This window comes from Rattus rattus, chromosome 10 (genome assembly GCF_011064425.1).
Source record: "Rattus rattus isolate New Zealand chromosome 10, Rrattus_CSIRO_v1, whole genome shotgun sequence".
Lineage (NCBI taxonomy): Eukaryota > Metazoa > Chordata > Mammalia > Rodentia > Muridae > Rattus > Rattus rattus.
Genome location: NC_046163.1, coordinates 67,680,585 through 67,696,064, shown reverse-complemented (window position 1 = coordinate 67,696,064; position 15,480 = coordinate 67,680,585).

The following is a 15,480-nucleotide window of genomic DNA, read 5'->3' as shown; positions in this document are numbered from 1 at the left end:
AAGAGCTTGGGTACTCACGACCCTCCAAAAACATAAAAAAAAAGTTGAGCCAGGGAGTTTTAAAAGTGGTCAGAGGACAGGTGTCGGGAGCCGTGGCTGGGGTTGCCAGGCTTGGCGGTGAGACCTTATGCTCTCTGAGTCATTTTGTTGACTCAAACTACCGGATTTTTTTAAAGTCAGTATAATAGTAATAAAAAAAAATTAGAAAGGTGGAATAAAAATTAAAAAGAGGGAAAAGAATAAGAAAATGCTGCTCACGAGTTCACTGTTTTTATTTGTGGTGGAGGTATGGGGATTCCCTTACCTGATGACGTGGCCATAGGTTAAGGTATTTTCTGTGTACCCCTGTGGAAACGGCTGTTGACCAGGCCTCCTGTCATCCTCTGCTCTGCTAATTGCCACGTTCGAGTCAGAAAAGGATGCATGTTTCACAATATCTTTGTTCTCCAGCTCCATATAAAACTGCCCACTTGAGGTAGGTGTGCAGTTCATATCTCTAACTGAAGCTTAAGAGGCAGAACCAAGACGCAAGAAGAGCGCCCTCGAGCGCCCTCGGCAAGTTTAAGCTTGTTTAAGAAGATTGCAGCAAGTCACATGCTGACCAGGACTGAGCCGAGACATTACCTCAAAACAAAACCAGAGCAACCCCACCCCCAAAACAAAACAAGCAAAACCTTTTCCGTTCCAACAGGTTCCTAGGCCATCCAAAATAAAACTAAAGATGATTAAACCGGGGAGTTCTTAATGGTTTATTTATTTTATTCTGTGTATGGTAATTTTTCCTGCTTATATATCTGTGCGACACGTGTGCAGTGCCCACAGGGGCCAGAAGAGGACAACAGATGCCCTGGAGTTGCAGATGGTTGCGAGCCACCATGTGGGGTCCTCTGGAAGGGCAAGCAGTGGCTTAACTGCTCAGTAGTTTCTTCAGCCTCACAGCAAAGACTTCTAAAATATTTGTTGTTAATTGACGATGATCTGAAAGGGCAAGCAGTGGCTTAACTGCTCAGTAGTCTCTTCAGCCTCACAGCGAAGACTTCTAAAATATTTGTTGTTAATCGACGATGATCTTGACTGAGGTTGATGATGGGCCAGGAAGATTCAAGACAAACATAACCCTCACTGGTACAAAGGCTTACGGTTCCTTTATGGAATTTGAACGCACTCGTGATCACGAGACACCCCCCTCCCCCAAATGTCAGGGAGGTCAAACACGCCCACGAAGTAAAGCCAGGCAGAGGGAGGGAAATCGCAAAGGAAGCCGGTCATTTTCTGTGAACCCCGTTTTCCCTTTTCCGAGAGACTCAGTTTAGCCTCTTGGTGTGAAGGGTATGAACTCTGGAACTGGCTCCTGTATCAGCAGGGAGAGGTCTCAGCTGTCACGCAGACTGTGACATTTGTTCCCTGCTTCTCGGTTCCTTTCCATCCGGACCCATGACTCATCTGTTCCTGACCCGGCTGGCTTATTTGTTGTTGATCCTGAGCGTGGTTTTGACTCTCCACCAAGAAAAGCAAACTAACCAAACACCAAGCTTCTCCCGAGTGCAGAATTATCCACGCCCACTTCCATTTTAGGCAAATTAGAGACCGGGTCACCTGTGATGCCAAAGTAGTTATGTCTCAAATAACAGTTTAGCCTTTCATTGTACAGGCTGGTTTCTTTTTCCAATACCACTATACGTTTTAAAAAATCATACAAGTGGGGTTGGGGATTTAGCTCAGTGGTAGAGCGCTTGCCTAGGAAGCGCAAGGCCCTGGGTTCGGTCCCCAGCTCCGAAAAAAAGAACAAAAAAAAAAAAAAAAAATCATACAAGTAATAAGTGTTCGTCAGCGAAAACTTGGGCGACAGTAAACAAGTCTACTAGTGGTTGCTAGGAGACAAGCTCTCTCCGCCCACTCTCACCTCGTCCTCCAGTTGGCTAGCGTTTCTCCCATCCACCCGGCCTTGAAGCCTTGGACCGGAAGTGTCCTTGCAACCTTTGCTTCAACCCTTGCGGTCATGAGTTTCCACGGACTGATAATTTCACCCTCTGCGCTCTACTACATCTGCCCCCTTCATGTTCTTTCCCAACTGCCTCTTGTCTTTTCCCATTCTGATGTGTCTTTCTGTACCCACTGCCTCTCGCCATCGTGGATGCTTCTCTTCCTCTAATCAAATCCAGCCGTTCTTCCTTGTTCTCCTTTCTCTGTTCTTTCTGGTGCAGGACTGATGCTTAATTGAATGGAGAGCGGTAGGTTTGGTTCTCGCTTTTAAGTATTTTAAGAGAACGTGTCACTCTCTAGCCCAGGCCGGTTTGGAACCCACTATGTAGCCTACGACTGGTTTCAAGTTCATGGCAATCTTCCTGTTTCACAGTACTGAGGTTAGACGTGTGCGTGACTTAAGACTTTAAGTTGCTGCCGTGGTACCCGGACTCCAGACCACACGGTAATCATCACTACCCATGACACTCAGTTTCTGTATGTCATGTGCTTTCATTTTTTTATTACTTGTTTTATTGCCTGTACTGTGACGGAGCATGCCCCAAAGTTCTTTGTAGATTTGTTATCTCCTGGAAAAGAGTACCCAGCATACAAAAAGCTTCTGTAAGTATTGACCAGCCCATGGCTGGATATTAACTTAAAAACACTCAAATATGTAATTGCTCAACAACAATGTGATTGTCTTTCGGAATTTTTTTATTTGAATAGATTCCAGGGTCAAATGTGTTTCAACCCATTTTATTTCACAGAACCTTAGAACATTCTCTCCAACCTCATTATGTAGTTTATACCCCAAAGCTTTGTATCCCGGTCACCTTCCTGAAGGCTTCTCTCTCTTCCTTAGACCCTCCCTGTGCTCCCGTGCCTGGTGTAAGCCCCGCCTTCTCTGCAGTCTGTTGACCACCTCCTGGGTTGCCATCTCCTCTAATGAAGGGCCTGGGCGAGCCCCTGTTGGTGGTCACTTACACAAAGCAGCAAGGGTTTGTTTTTGTGCATCTCCTCCCTCCTCATCTGGATGCGAAGACTTTTGAAGGCAGCAGATTCCATGCTGGAGATCTAGAAGGGGAGGTGGTGTTATAAATTCTAAAGAGAGACATTTGTGCCCTTTAACCTTTTTTGTTGTTGTTGTTCAATTTTGAGAGTTTCACACAATACATTTTGCTCATGTTCACCTCGAGTATTTTCCACAACTTCTCACAGATTTACCACACATCTCTGCACCCCAACCCTGTGTCTCTTAAAACAAAACAAAACAAAACAAAACAAAAAACAAAAAAAAACCTTACCAACTCTAATTTGTGTTGTTCCTACACTTCTGGCTGTGGAGCCATCTACTGGAGTTTGGTCAGTCTACCACCTGTCATTCCCTTAAAGAAAGCTGACACACACACACACACACACACACACACACACACACACACACACACACACACCCGGAAGCCATCACCTACCTCCTCTAGCCTGATCCCACTCCATGCTAGAACGTTGACTGTCTTGGTCTTCTGAAGGCCTTAGACAGGAGGCTGTAACTGCTGTGAGCTCATGACTGCAGCTGCCCCATCATGTCCAGAAGACCCCGTTCCACCCCAGCCCTACCTGACTCTGACTCTTACCATCCTTCCAACTCCTCCTCTGAGGTGCCTGACCCTTGGAGAGGGGGTGTAATATAGACATCCAACGGTGGCTCCATGACATCCTGTGTTGAGCCACCTTTCCTTTTAGCTATCAGACAATCACAGTCACTTCTTAAAACTTAGAAGACCCATGTTTAACAGGCACGCAGGACCTCCAAGGAGAAGGCACAAAAGGCTGTCACCCTGCACCTAGGAAAGCAATAGACAGGAACCTCTGCGGGGCCCTGAATGGGTTAGGATTTTACATCTGCCATCTCAGAACTCCTGCAAGATCTTCTCTGTCAAACACGGGATCTTTAAGATGGAGTATCTCCTCCACTTTCCTCTGGAGCAGGATGGATCAGAACACTGTCCCCACAACAGAGGCAGAGACAACGACACAACCTGGGGCCCAGTCACCTTCCCGGAGGAAAGCAAGGGCTAAACTGCCTGCCAGCTAATCTGTATCTCCTCTGACCTGTATCTCCCGGTTCTAGAAACTGTAGACAGACATAGGCACGGTGGGGAGGAGGTTAAGTCCCTCCACTTCATTTGTCCGTATTAAGTAAATCTGCCTTCCCTTACTAACTTCTGTTTCTTCATTTCCTCTGGAGTAGAGAGAGGCTGAGGCTTTAGGTGAGGACGGCCCAGTGCCTTTCATACTCCTAGTTCAGGTACAGGAGCCAGGCTCGGAACCTTCATCCTTGATCCTTACTTGGACATCCGTGGCCTTTTATGGTTTATGAGGACCCAAGAACGGTGAGAGTTTGACATAATGAAGTAACACTGCTGTAGCCCTGGTCGGTAGGAGGAGCCACCTTCCAGGACGTGACACGGCCAGGCAAGGATGAGGTGCACACAGCTGCTGGAGCTGACAGCTGGGCGAGTGGCTCAGGAGGAAAGTCCCATGCAGCCACTTAGTGTTCTGGGACCCTGAGGCTACTCTTCCTATCCAAATGAACACTATTGAGTGTCATCCAGTGTAACTAATTCTCAGTCGTCCTGATAAATCAGACCGACAAGGTCAGGGATTGAATCACAGAAAGGTCAAACAATGCAAGCCGGGAACTTCTTAATAAGACTTCCCATGACTCTGTAAAGTGAGGAAGAACAGTTCCCAGGTGTATAGAGTGTGTGAGCGTGCGACACACTCCAGACAGGGTGATAACTTACTTCACGAGTGACTTTAAAACGGTGAACACGATCCTGACAGACTGGTTAACTTACTCCATTCCTCCTTTCTAGAGTCAAGGTCTCCAGGCTGCCCAGGAACTCACCGTGCCAACTGTCGGTTATGTTGTTCACTCATGTAACAAAATATTCGGCAAGACCTGACTTCCTGGCTGGGGGAGGGGTTTACTTGTGTCCCAGTCAGAGGGGACAGTGCATCGTGGGGGCAGAGCACGGAGACAGCAGCATGAGAGAGCTAAACACACAGCATCCAATCAGAGAGAGGGAGAGACGGCCCTGGGTTCAGTGCTCTGTCTCTCTTTCTCTCTGTCTCTTTGTCTCTGTCTCTGTCTTTCTCTAGTGTAGAACCTCGCCCCTTCATTGGTGCTGTCCACATGTAGGCTAGGTCTTCCCTCTTCAATTTAACCTTTCTGGAAACATTCTGATACAGCCAGCTGTGAAAGTGATTGTCAAACAATCAAGCTGACAGTCGACCATTACCAAAGCTCATGTGGAACTGTCAATCAGTCTAGCTGACAATCGACCATTACCAAAGCTCATGTGGAACTGTCAATCAGTCTAGCTGACAATCGACCATTACCAAAGCTCATGTGGAACTGTCAATCAGTCAAGCTGACAATCGACCATTACAAAAGCTCATGTGGAACTGTCAATCAGTCAAGCCAACCATATTGACCATTACAAAAGCTCAGAGTGACCTTGAGCTTCTCACAATCCTTCAGCCTCAATCTCCAGAGTGCTGGGATTACACAGTGAGCCACCACTCCCAGTTTTATTTAACAATAAAACTTACTTTTAATTTTAACATTTATTTGCTTTAAAATGTTCCCTACGAAGCCTTTCATTTCCTGCTTACAGTCCCTTGCTCTGTGAGAGAAACTGTATTTCTGCTTCATACTTGGGTGTCTCCATAGGTGCTTTAGGGACCCTTGAAAGGTAGAAAGGATTAGGGTCTAGTAGTCCCTCCTGCCCTGGGCTCTCACTTTGTGGGTGACAGCATCTGAGGTCAGGTCATATGTCACCTGACCATCTCAATGTTCGTTTCTCTGCCTGAGGACCAGGCATGAGAGGCCCTTCCTGTAGGCTCTCAATGGCCACCACCTCTTTGTTCCACTTGTCATAGCTGAAGCCTCTGTGAATTCTGTCGTCTGGGCCCTGGGTTCTTCAGGACTTATTTAGCAATTCCTTAAATCTGCAGCCTAATTAACTGCACTGCCTGGGGGAATCTCACTGTGGCTCTCTCTGTGCCCTGCCCTAGTCTGTGTGATCTCTATTGAAAGAACTCAGACACACAGCAGAGTGTCGAGACACGTGGAACTTACCCCGAAGCAAGAGAAGAGTGGAGCATGGTCAGAGGGTCCGTCCGCTGGGCTGACCTATGTGTCTTTATGTATCTTTAACGTTTCTGGAGCTAACAGCCTTTGAGGGTTTGTTTTATTATCCTGGTGACCGACTGATAGGCCTGTTTGGATTAACAGATAATCATTGACTCCCAAGGGAGAGATGACATCTGTCTTTGTCCTTTACTGGACATTTCCTGTGGGTGTGAATCTTAGCATCTGAGTGTGGTGTCTATACCCAGGGGCAGAGGCACAACTCAGGTCTCATTCTTTGGGCCAGGAATCTGGGCCCTGTCATCTCAGTTCCTGGTTTTCCAAGTTATTGATCACCCCCAGCGACGTACGTACGTCTCTTGCTCATACCTGACAAGCTGCAGAGCAGCGCCATCGCTGTGCCTTGACTGGGCCATGACTTGATGGCATCATGAGAACTGTCTGACTTATTTGGGTAATGAAAACAAATATTCTAAGGTGGACACAGTGGTGGACACTGAGAGTCCTAGCAACTAGAGGCCGAGGCAGGAGGATTATGACTTTGAGACCATCCTGGGATACATAGAAAGACTTTTGGCTCTGAAAGCCAAAGTGGATGACTGAATAAATAATGTCTAAATTTATACTTTTATCCTTTTTATATTTCTGCCAAATGTGAAAGAACAGATTATGCAAATCGGCCCTTCCCTTCTGATGCTTCCAAATCACCAGAGGGAGCCACGCAGGACACTAAACATCTTCAACCCCAGGAAGCCGCAGAGCCTCAGACTCCATGACCCCTGCTTGGGCAGGAGCAGCCCTAGTGGGAGAATCAGGAACTAATTTAAGTATTCATCAGGACAGTTGCCCAGCAGGAGCGTGGTGCATCTGGGGGACAGCTGCTTTGGCCTGAAGTTGCCTGTGGTGAAGTCACAGCCCCTTCCCTAGTCGTGCCTAGTGAGGACGGCAACCATGAACTCGTCCCTAAGTTTAATAGGATACAAGGGCACGACTGAGTTAGGGACAGAGGAGCGCACGCCATTCGCCTGCATGTGGCCCTTTAGTCCACGTTCTGTAGGTGGGGAAATTGGAAGTCTTTTGTGCTGATCCCCTCAGAGTTGCTCACCACACCACTGAGAGCCCTTATGTATAGGTGCGTTGAATCTTGAACTGGAAGTCTGCATATCAACAGGGAAGAGATTCGATACAGGGAGGTTCGGAGGTACAGAAGAGAGGAATAGACTCTGTCCAGGAGACACAAAGCCCTAATGATTTATTTGAATTTCTAGTAGACAAGTGGGCTTGTGAATGGAAGGGGTGGGAGAAAGGAGAGAGAGGAGACGGGTTAACCAAGACTGAGCAATATAAAACCACACTCGCTTGTAAATTAACGACAACAACAAAAGGCCCTTCAGATAAAAGGAGCTTGAACAGAAGTACCCTTCATGAGTGAACAATGCTGCTGTCAACGACATGGGTTGTTAAACGAAACTCTCAGTCAGGTACCTCTCCTATGAGCTGCTGTCGGTGAGGCAGGCCCCAGGGCTTCCAAAACAGCACAGGCTTCTGTCACTGCTCTTGGGTGCTGCAGTGGTTGCTCTTGGCTGTCAACATGAGATACTTGTCAAGAGGGAACCACGGTTGAAGATTTGCCTCCATCTGACTGGCCTGCGGGCATGTCCGTGGGTCATTTCACTGGCCTCATGGACGTGTGTTTTATACTTTGGATTTTAACCCACTATCATTTTATTTTTCAAATCATTTCAGCTCTGAATATTGGGAGAGCTTTGAATTATTTGGTGTGTAACTTTAACAATCCTTGTTTGTGTGTGTGCGTGTGTGTGTATGTATATGCATGTACATGTACATATGTTTATACATATATGAGTGTCGTGCATATGTGTATTGTGTGTATATACATACATATGGATATGCATGTATACGTACACATGTACACATGTACATATGTTTATACATGTGTGCATGTGTGTCATGTGCATATGCATTGTGTGCATGTACATACATATGGATATGCATGTATGTCTGTGCACATATACATGTATGTATGTTACATGAATATGTTTTCCTGACTTGCTCCTTACTTTCTGGCCACAGGTTGCTGCAGGACGGTTTTATATTCTTTCATCCTTATTCCAGAATCAACTATTTCTCCAACGAGCTTGGGTTTCTCACGCTGGATCACGATGCTAAACACTGAGATTTGGGTGCTCCCATTCGAGAACATGCCTAGAATGCACCCCATGTGCACCCTCACTTGTGTGTGTAGCCCATCTGCACCTGTGTGAAGTTAGGCGTGCGCTCACACTACTGTGCCCAGCTCTCACGGTTACCAGTGGGCTGGTTCGACTCTTCCCTTGCTGTCTGTGATCTCCTGCTCTAACAGCAGAAGGTCTCCTGCTCTCACACCTGCCACTGTTTACAGGCCACCCTGCGTGCTTACACCAATAAGCAGGATCAGAACTAGCTGGGAACTCTGCAGGAACGACTGTCTCAAACAGTGTGTTTCTCACCTGCCTTTCCTGCTCCTGACTGTTTCTATGGTGACTGAGGTCCAAGTCCAGCACTTTCCTCATCTCTGCGGTGAGGCTCTCTGATACATATGGAAGACAGTCTCTTTTGATAATTACATTCTTTCCCTGAAGACTGTGACTGACAAGTGATAAGCAACAGGAAAACCAAAAACAAACCAAAAACCCAACACACCCAAATTCATGTTTCAGTGGGTTTCTGGTGAATACATAGTGTCATGTGACCGCTACTATAGTACCATTAAGAACCCTTCACTGGGTCATAGATGGCCTGGTACTTAAGAACATGGGAACTGGCCTGAGAGATGGCTCAGAGGTTGAGAGCACTGATAGCTCTTCTGACATGCAGATATTTATGCTGTACACTGTATATATAATAAATAAGTAGATTTTTAAAAAATTTTTTATTATTTATTATACATAAGTACACTGTAGCCGTCTTAAGACACATCAGTATAGATTTAAAGAAAAAGAAATGGAAACTTCTTTGGCAGAGGACCTGAGTTCAGTTCCCAGCACCTACATCAGGTGGCTCCCAACTGCTTGTAACTCCAGTTCCAGGAATCTGATACCCTGTTCTGGCCTACACAGGCACCTGTGTGCTCTCCCTGTCCCTCTCCCTCTCCCTTCCCCTCTCCCTCTCTCTCTCCCTCTCTCTTTCTCTTTCTCTCCTACACACACATATGCACACACACACACACACCCCACATAAAAAGTAAATCCTTTTCTTATATTTTTGGTTGTGAGCTTAGCCTTTAATGGCTGAGCCATCTCTGCAGCCCAGTAAATCCTTTTCTAAAAGATTTATTTATTTTATGTGCAATGGTGTTTCGCCTGCACATATGTTTGAAGGTGTCAGATCCCCTAGAATTGGAGCTACAGACAGTTTGACCCACCATGTGGTTGCTGGGAATTGAACCCAGGTCTTCTAGAAGAACAGCCAGTGCTCTTAACTGCTGAGCCATCTTTCTAGTCCCAAAGTAAAATCTTTTAAAAAGGAAGTTGCACTGCCTTAAAATTCTTTGTGCTTTACTTGTTTATCCCATCTCCCTAGCTCTGAACTAGTAACAGTCACTGGTATGTCTGTGTCTATAGTTTCACATTTTCGAAAAATTCTGTTAATTCTTTTTGCAGTTTTCTATAACAAAATCCTTGAGACAGGCAAACTTTATAAAGAGAAGAGATTAGCGTAGTTCATAGTTTGGGAAGTGAAAAGGCTCAAAACTAGCATAGGAAACCAGAGTGACTGGTGTGTGTGTGTGTGTGTGTGTGTGTGTATGTGTGTGTGTGTGCGCGTCTGAGTGTGTACATGTGTTTGAGTGTGTACATGCGTGTGAGTATATGCATGTGTGTGCATGTATATGTATACATATGTGTATTGCATTGTGTGTACATGAGTGTAAGTGTGTGCATGTGTATATGTGTGTGTGTGTGTGTGTGTGTGTGTGTGCGCAAGTAAGTTTCTCTTTTAACAATCTTCTCTGTGAGAACTAGCTTGGGGTCCCTAGAGAAATGGACATTTCTTGATTGATACTCAGACTTACTCTATTTTTTCTTACTCATTCCATCAAAAAAAGTTTATTTTTAGAAAAAACACCAAGGGTGCCAAATCTCCTATTTTGATATTTTCATTTTTAGAAGCATGTCAACAGGTTACAGGATCATCAAGACTCTTTTTTAAAGATTTATTTATTCATGTATTTTATGCATGACAGAAGAGGGAATCAGATCCCATTACAGATAGTTGTAAGCTATCACTTGGTTGCTGGGAATTGAGCTCAGGACCTCTGGAAGAGCAGCCAGTGCTCTTAACCGCGGAGACATTTCTGCAGCCCTCTTCATGAGTTTGACGTTTTCTTTGCTCATAAATATGCTTTCCAGTGTCCAAAAAGAAAAAAAAATAAACAAATATACAAACCAACAATAACAAAAATAAAAAGCAGAAACAAGCAAACCCCCCTCGAGGGTCAGTGGTGCTCCCATTTGTGGGACCATCTCTCGCTTTCTCCCCCAGCTAGGCTGAAGGAAGGAAAGTGACTTCTGAAACACTCAGTGGTTACCAACAGTGACTGGGATGTTGGCCAATGTCCACTGCCTCTTCTGCTGCACTCTGTGTTCGGTTTTGAGTGATCAGCTTATTCTTATGTAAACTGTATTGGGTGATAAGAGACTTTAAGGACTTTTACTTCCTTCCGACAGTCTTCAGAAGCAATTGCTTATTATCTTGAAACAAGGCCAGATCCTGCCCACCGTACTGCAGCTGCAGACACTTCAGATACTTTGTTACCGCGGGAGCCCCACCTCCATCCCCTCTCCCCCCACCTCCCATTGAGGTGCGGTTCCTGACACTTGAGATGCTTTGTTTACTTGGGCAGGAATTCTCTTGGTAGTTTGGGTCTCCTTAGAAATCGGACAGGAACCTTTTAAAAGATGAAAGTCTTTTCTGTAATAAACTCTTCCTCTCCTTGCTTTAGTGGTCTCATGTTATTGGTAACAAAAGAACTCCCGGGAGTGCTCAAATCCCATAATAGGCAGCAGCTGGGGGGCTGAGGCAAGCCCATACAGAGAGAGGGGGGTGGAAGTGGGGTTTGGAGACTTGTCATAGTCATGGACAACCAGTTGTTCAGAGGGGACTTGGGGGGGTGCATTGAAAGTGTGGGGTTTGGGGACCTTCTATGGAAGAGGCTAAGAAGAAAAGCCCTGCTCTAAAGGTCACATAGGGATACTGCCATCAAACTGAATATTTTGAGATGGGGCAAGATGGGATGGTGTCTGAAGGATGCCCAGAGGTTGTAAACTCTGATAGCTTCTGGGAGCAGAGGGTGACAGACACTCACACATGGCCCCATTGTCAGTGTCCCCATGCTACTAATGCTCCTCGGTTGGAACAGTGTTTGGTGGGTCTCCTTTATCCTTCGGATGCTGAGATGGTCCAGAGATTCTCACATCTAGAACATCTGGAGGAGTCCAATGATATCTGGAGGCTTGGAACAGGAGGGCTCACCAACCATTCAGTCTTTTAATATGTTAACTCCTCCTTTGGTGAGTGGATGACACAAGGGCGGAGTGTGGTGTTGACCAACCACCACAGTGAGCCCGAGTAGGCAGCCACTCCCTGGTAGCCAGTGTCACTTGCGGTACAATGCAGTTTGTTGGCCATTGGAAATCAGTTCATGGTATCCCTCTCTGCTCTACCCACACCAGGTTCCTGTCTGTGCATTGAGTCAGTGCATTGAGGAGCAAACTACCAAAGCTGCCCTTGGGCACAAAATCTCAGTGGTTTCTGATGTCTTCATTCATTCATCTCCATGTCATCATTTATTTTATCAGAAGTCCTAACCACTGTGCCCTTTGCATGCCAGCACTCTTAACCACTGTGCCCTTCACATACCAGCACTCCTAAGGACTGTGCCCTTCCCATGTCAGCACTCATTCCTTAGTATCTTCTTTTTTTAAAAATTAAGGCATGTCTATTTTATTTTCTGCATGAGTGTTTTACCTGCATGTATGTGTTTTACATGCATGCCTGGTGCCTGCAGAGGTCAGAAAAGAAGTTTGGATCCCTGGAAGTGGAGTTATGGATGGTTGTGGACCACTATGTCATTGCTGACAACTGAACCCAGGTCCTCTGGAAGAGCAGCCAGTTGCTCCCCCTTCCTGATTCTTACGTTGCTCTGATTCTTACTTGCTCCTGATTCCAGCTCTGATTCTTAAGTTGCTCACGTCCACCTCTCACCTCAGAATAAAGCCAAAGCCTGAGAATGCATGTCACATCACAATTCACGATGCTCATTGTTTACCTGCTGGGTAGCTCCTGTGCACCATGTATAGGGAGAATTATAGCTCTGTTCCTTAAAAAAAAAAAAAAAAAAAAAGATTTATTTTTATGTATGTAAATGCTCTATCTGCCCAGAAGAGGGCATCAGATCCCATATTATGGATAGTATCGAGCCACCATATGATATGGCTGCTGGGAATTGAACTCAGGACCCAGAAGAACAGACAGTGCTCTTAACTGCTGAGCCATCTCTCCAGTCCCTATAGCCCTGTTCTTCCTGCCTGCCAGGCATTGTCTAACTCTGTCTGCTGGGAGAATATTATTGAGATTCTTACCTGGTTTCAGTGGCCTTATTCCTTTTGTCTTTTTTGGGACAAGTCCCCATTACGCAGTCCTGGCTGGCCTGAAGTTTTCTATGAAGGACTAGCATAGCTTTGAACTTGAGACACTACCCTGCCTCAAGGGCCTCGATTACAGACATGCACATACCCCGTTTGCTTGGCCTTCTCCCTTCAACTCTACATCCTGTCATCTCATGCTGCTGCTGTGGCAGAGAATTCCTCATTACTTTTTTCCTTCACAAGAACAAAATATCTGAGGGAAGCAGCTTAGTGGGAAAAAAAGACAGTTTTTGGTGGTGGTGGGGACATAGTCCATCATGTTGGGGAAGGCATGGGGACAGGAGTATGAGGTGGCTGGTCACACTACCTCCATAGTCAGGAGGCAGAGAAAGAGAGATGGATGCTGGACTCAGCTCCCTGCCTCATTCTCCCTTCCCCATTTTAAATTTAATTTAGGACCCAAACTCATTGTCTTGGTTAGGGTTTTACTGCTGTGAACAGACACCATGACCAATGCAAGTCTTATAAAGGACAACATATATTTAGGGCTGGCTTACAGGTTCAGAGGTTCAGTCCAGTATCATCAAGGTGGGAGCATGGCAGCATCCAGACAGGCATGGGGCAGACAGAGCTGAGAGTTCTACATCTTCATCTGAAGGCTGCTAGTGGAAGACAGGCAGCTAGGATGGGAGTCTTAAAGCCCACACCCACAGTGACACACCCACTCCCAAGGCCACACCTCCTAATAGTGCCACTCCCTGGCCCAAGCATATTCAAACCGTGACACTCATGGTGCCATCCATGTGTAAGTGTGGATCCCCTTCTGTGGGTAAACTTCTCTAGAAATACTCCCACAGGTGTGCCCAGATGTGAATCCCCTGGGTAATTCCAAATCTGGCTGGATTGTCAGTGAATATCCGTCAATGGACGTCTATCTCCAGAATAGGTAGGAACTTAATGTGGGAATGAACTCACGGGGTGATGGAGTCAGTAAGATGGGGCTCCCGCAGAGGAGGCAGTATAATCCAGTCAAAGCATGTCGAATGGATGCTATAACCCCAAGGCTGATGACCTGATAATCAGAATCAGCATCCATGAAGAATAAACACAGGGGAAGATGGACCACATAGCTCAGGGAGAGCAAATGGATTCACTTTTCTGCCCTTGCCTTCCTTTCAAGGATTGGGTGGTGATGACCGATCTTATGGAAGAGAGAGAAGCCTTCTTCACTCAGCCCACTGAATCAAATGCCTATCTCTTCTGGGAACCTCCTCACAAGCACACCTACAATGCCCTACCAGTCACCTGGGCATCTCTTAGCGGAGTCAAGTTAACTCATCACCAGGATGTCTTAAGTTGTTCGAAGTCCACATGGCGCTACCACAGATGACTACCTTTTCTCCCGAAGGCCCCCTGTAGACATGAGATCTTGGTTGAGGCCTCTCCCGCTTGCCTGGTTCAACAGACTTAGGCATCCAGCTTCTGACCATCCTGGCCCATCCCTGGCTCCCACTGCTGGTCATGAGAGCACACCGGGGAGGCCTGAAGCTCTTGCTGTTGGCTAATCCATTGTATCAACGGCCTTCCTAAAGGATGATGTGTGCGGTGAAGTGCTGTGTTCCGTAGTGAAGGATGCTGTCTGACCAAGAGAAGCACCCAATGAAGCCGCCAACACGAATGAAGGGAAAGACGAGGAGGTCAACTGAGCCTTGCAGTAGCGGCTATCCTCAAGGCCATCCCTTTGACAGGTAGAAGGATTTTGTATCTTCTCTGCAAGGGGTGACTTCTGAGTGCCTACAAACCGCTCATTTTCTGACTGTGACCACAGAGAGAGGGGCACGAGTGAATCTTTGTTGAGGATTTTGTCTCCTGTCAGGGCTTCTGTGGAGCCACAAGAGTTAAAGTCAGGATCATATCCCACTTGGTTCTTCTCCAGCCTTAGCTCAGCATCCTTAGCTTCTGAACCCATCAGCAATGAGAAGAGAGGAGGGAAGGAAGGAAGGAAGGAAAGAAGGAAGAAAAGAAAGAAGGAAAGAGGGAAGGAAGAAATTGCACACTATTCCAAGTGTTTGCACTGTCTGTCCTCTGTTCCTGAGGCCTGGCCACTGCAGATCTAGCTCTTTCCTCTGAAATGCGTTCTGTGTACTTCCAGACATCCAGCATCTTGTGGTGTGAGATGTGCCGGTCACTCAAGGATGACATAAACTCTGTCTCTGCTCTTGGGACTCTCTGGTAAAACTTGTTCGCGAGTGGGGATCTTTGAAGATGACTGCAGCCAGGCTCCCTCAAGTCCCACAAGGCCTTCGAGAACATCGCCTACATCCTTGCCTCCGTGGAAGAGTGGTCCACCCCAGTGTTTCCCCGCTTCTCTGACTGCTGCTTCTCAGCCTGAAAGAGCCGTGGTGCGGCCCCTCAGCTTCTGAAATCACACCCGAGTCGGAAGCCGACTCATGGAGCAGACCCCTGAGCTCCTTGCTGGCTTCAGAGTGTGGGAGGTGAACAGTTTCTTCCCATCTGCGGATGAGTCAGGCCTGCGAGCCGACACAGCGTGGTTACAGACTCTCCAGGGAGGTTCGTGTTCTTTGCCGATCAGCCCGGCTGTACCTCGAGATTGACAGTGGGATCAGAGTTGACACGTGGGCTTCTGTGTTCCGTCTTTGCAAGTCCGGGAGGAGCCTTTAGAGCCTGTTCTCTTGCTGTCAGCCTTTGGGC